Here is a 4,584-nt window from a genome sequence, read left to right as displayed (position 1 = left end):
ATAGGATAATTTATTTTAAAAACATAGAAAACCAGATAAGAAGCCTTTATTTAAAAAAATAAACTTTATTTATTGATTTTTATTTAGAAAGAGGGGAAGGGAGGGAGAAAGAGAGGGAGAGAAATGTGGATGAAGGAGAAACATTGATGGGTCACCTCTGGTACTTGCCATGACCAGGAACTGAACCTCAACCCAGGCGTGGACCCGGGCCCAGAATCAAACTGCTGACCTTTTGGTTCGTGGGGTGACACCCAACCAACTGAGTCACACCAGCCAGGGCCAGAAGAGGCCTTTCTTAATTTGATAAATATCTACCCAATTTCTACAGTAAACATATAATGAATGGTATAAGTTTAGACATATTCCCTTTAACATCAAGTACACTGCTACTCTTTTTTTTTTTAGGTTTATCCTTATTTATTTGTTACTCTTAGAAGACCTCATTTTTGACTGGACTCAGACTTCAAGGTAGAAGCTCTCAGAGAGGACAGCCTACATCTCTTGGCGGTTTGTTCCTGGTGCTTTTCTTTGGCCTCCTTCATCCTCTTAGACAAAAGTTTAGCATACTCTGCACCCTCTTCCTTATTTTTCTTAGTACGTAGCTCCTTCAGAGAAATACGCTGATGTTTCTGTTGCAGGACACGTGGAGTAACAAGACGCTGAGTCTCAAGTGCTTTGGTTCTAGGTTTCTTACCTTCCTTGTTTAGGGGCTTTCTCACAACCTATTGGCGGACATCATCTTCTTTAGAGAGGTTGAAAAGTTTGCGGATTCTGCTAGCTCTTTTGGGCCCCAGGCAATGAGGCACAGTAGTATCAGTGAGACCAGGAATATCTTTCTCCCTCTTTTTTTTTTATAATAACCAAGTTGAGAACACTGAGATTGGCATCCACAACACAACCCCAAATTGATTTGTACTTTCTCTCTCCGGTCCTCCTTGGTCTATAACAGGAATGCCCCTTGCTCAGCAACGGGTGGACATGGCCATAGGTCAAGACACCCTGCTTCATGGGGAAACTTTGTTTGTCGTTCCCACCACTGATGTGAACCACGTAACCCTTCCACTCTTTCCCCAGAGTGTCAGCAGCAACTTCTGTGGCCATTCGCTTCTCATAAAAAGTACGAAGTATGCATTCATCATCCACTTCAATGAGTTTCTGACAGCCAGTGGCTGGGAAAGAGATGTTCAGCTTCATCTTGAAGCAGCCGACCGCCTCCGAGGCATCACGGAGAAGAGGACACTGCTACTCTTTGACATGGTACTAAAAGCCACAGACAATAAGAAAGCCATAAGCCAATGTCATTAAGTCAAAGAAAAGAAATTAGAGGTATGAGAATTTTTAATAAGGTGAAACTGTTATTTTTAGCAGACAATATTATCTCTCTCATAGCCAACATATAAAAATTAACAAAATATTTTAATAAGAGTTGAGATAAGTTTGTAAGTAAAATATTAACATGAAAATTAATATATGCCTTTAACAATAACTGACTTATTGATAAAATAGAAAACAAAATGCCAGCAACAGCCATGACAAAGTACCTATCAAATATCAAGGAATCATCTTATAAAGTAAAAGAGCCCTTGCTGGAAAAAAAATAGTAATTTTAATAAAGAGTTTTTAAACTGAGTAAAAATTTATACTATGACTATGGATGGGATAATTAAATAGTTAAGATATCAAGTATCCCCCAGACTACTCTGTAAATTTCATGTCATTCCAAAAAAAAATATTATGAATATGCAAAGTTGAATGCAATTTGATAGAGTCTTCCTATAATTTCTATGAAAGGACAGAATCAAAAGTAGGCAGAACAATTTAGGGAAATAAAAGGGGTCTTGTTCTAACAGTTACTATAAAGCCAAAGACCTAAAGATAAATGACAGATACATTAAATACATAGATGATGATGATGATGATGATGTTGATGTTGATAGATGGATAGATAGCAATTCATGCAAGAATATGAGGTCTGTCTGGAAAAGGTCCAGCCATTGTTAATATAACAAGAATGGTTGGTGTGACATCAATGTAACCTGGCAGCCAAGGAGAGTGGACTGGAGTGCACATGCATGAACAATGACAACTTCACTGTACAAGTCAGAGGGCGTGGTTGACACCATTGAGTGAGCATGTGTACCGTGTGGCCGTCGCATTCAAAATGACTGAGCAAGTAGAGTGACAAATCTGCATCAAATTTTGCATTAAGCTTGAACATTCCTCCATAGAAACTATTCAGATGATTCAGAAGACCTCAGCTATAAGCAACTGGTGATTGGCAGCTTCATCACAACAATGCACCTGCTCATGCACCATGTCTCATGCAGAGGTTTTTTGTGAAACATCAAATCACCCAGGTAACTCAGCCCCACTATAGCCCAGATTTGGTGCCCTGTGACTTCTGGCTTTTCCCAAAACTAAAATCACCTTTGAAAAGGAAGAGATTTCACACCATCAGTGAGATTCAGGAAAATATGACAGGGCAGCTGATGGCGATTGGAGAACTGTGTGAGGTCCCAAGGTGCCAATTTTGAAAGGGACTGAGGTGTTACTGTCCTATGTATGATGTTTCTTGTATCTTATATCTTCTTCAATAAATGTCTTTTTCATAGTACATGGCTGGATACCTTCTGGACAGACCTCATAGACAAGTAAGCCAGTGGGAAACAATAGAGAACTCTTGGGATAGAGAAACATCACAAATCAGTAAGTTCAGGGTGCATTAGAGAGTAGACTGTGCTGGGATATTGTTTCAATACAAGGAGAAAAAACTGTATATACAAAAATATAAAGCTAAGATTAAAATGTAAGAGTAGGTCTTTGAGACCTTGGGGGATAGAGAAGAAAAATATTTTTTAAAATACTCATAATCACATACTAGGAAAAGAAAATACTTTATTGCAAATTTCATGAAATATTTACCTTCAATAAAGAACTTTCATTAAAATAAGTGACAGGCTAAGGGAAGATATTTAGAGTAATTAATACAAAGCATTAATTACAATAGTGTACAGGAAATCCTTACAAATCATCAAGAAAAAAACCTAAAAATATATAAGTAAAACAGACAAGGATATGCATAGGCAATTCACCAAAAGAAAACCTTTAATGTCTAACAAGTATTTGATGTTTGACCTCATTAGTAATCAGAGAAATGCAAATTCAAAAGGATAAATGTCATTTTACATACATTAGAATGGTAAAATTTAAAAGACCACATAACATCAATTAGTAAAAGCCTCTTGAATTACTGTGGGAGAACATTAAGTATGAATACATGCTGGTACCCAGCAAGAGTCCTTAAGGAGACACCCACAAACAATTCCTGGACACTCTTTCTCATACCAAGATATTGGAGGCCCCCAAGGTTTTCATCACTAAAAAACAGGTAAGTAACTCTAATAAATGTATATGATAGTAACAAGAAATAATGAATAATCTACTTTAATAATAAATTAAATGATTTGTAAATGTTGATGGGAAAAATCAGGAGTGTGTTGCATAGCATAATACCATCTATATTAACCAAAATTTTACTCACACACACACAAAACAGCAGCTTGTTTGAAAAGGACATATCTTAATAAGATATAAACATAGATTAGAAAGATGTATTAAGTTCAATAAAGTGGGTGCTTATAGACACAGTGGAATGATGAAAAGGATTGAAGATAAGGAGGGGGGAACATCATAAAGGGAGATAAAAGATATTAAGCAGTGATGAAATTGGGTTGACTAAGATGAACTAAATTCTTGCCCCTGAAGCTGACACTAAGAAAACCACAGTGATCGCTGGGCTTCACCTTCAGGCGCCCATCCACGTGTTGGAAGAGAAACGACCATCTGTGTCATGTGACTAAATGTCAATTGATATTTTATTCCACCCAACTGATTTCCAGGACATTTTTACACCCAAACGATGAGCCTGCACACCGAAATGGAAGGGGTGAATTTTATTTCTCCATTCTCCCCCTCCTCCATGAAAAAAAAAAAGAAAAGAAAATACTGATGCTGGCATAGAAAGAAGCTGCAATCTCTAAAAAGTATGCAGCTTTTCAAGTCATGATTTTATAATCTCGATACTTCTGCAAACTCCCCAATCTCCAAAAAGGAATAACTCACAGATCTCCGATTCAGTCAGGGGACCAGCTTAAGATAGAAGTAAAATGAGGCATAGTTTGTCTAGAGATTTTTTCCTTAAAAAACATAAACTACTCTATGCAATTATGTTGAGAATTGAAAATTGCTACAGATGGCTTACTAAGACTATAAATACCACAAGACCCATAAGACCGTTATATGCAATTTTGTCATTAATTGCTAAAATCCCATTGATTTTAATCTACAAAAGTAATAAATCCAACATACCATAATTGTGTGTATTTTTAAACCCGAAGAGATTAGACATTTTAAATCTTCTTTTCTCTGGCCTTAACTAGGGAATTTAAATGTTAGAAAATAAATTTGAAGCTTCTGCTTTGAGGATGCAAACACAAATTTTTTTCAGGAAAAACATAAAAATAGATGAATTGACTTTGCACTATATACCTCACTATAGGGTTTCTATAAAAATCGTGATATAAG

The 4,584-nt window shown here is 36.5% G+C and overlaps 1 pseudogene; it reads right to left on the bottom strand.

Annotated features, from left to right (window-relative positions):
- Positions 1 to 440: 440 nt before the first annotated feature.
- Positions 441 to 1,214, bottom strand: LOC112319698 (small ribosomal subunit protein eS6-like; annotated as a pseudogene).
- Positions 1,215 to 4,584: the final 3,370 nt, after the last annotated feature.

The sequence above is a fragment of the Desmodus rotundus genome, chromosome 6 (genome assembly GCF_022682495.2).
Source record: "Desmodus rotundus isolate HL8 chromosome 6, HLdesRot8A.1, whole genome shotgun sequence".
Classification (NCBI taxonomy): Eukaryota; Metazoa; Chordata; class Mammalia; order Chiroptera; family Phyllostomidae; genus Desmodus; species Desmodus rotundus.
The sequence above is the reverse complement of the archived record's forward strand: the minus strand, read 5'-3'. Positions and strand labels throughout refer to the sequence as shown.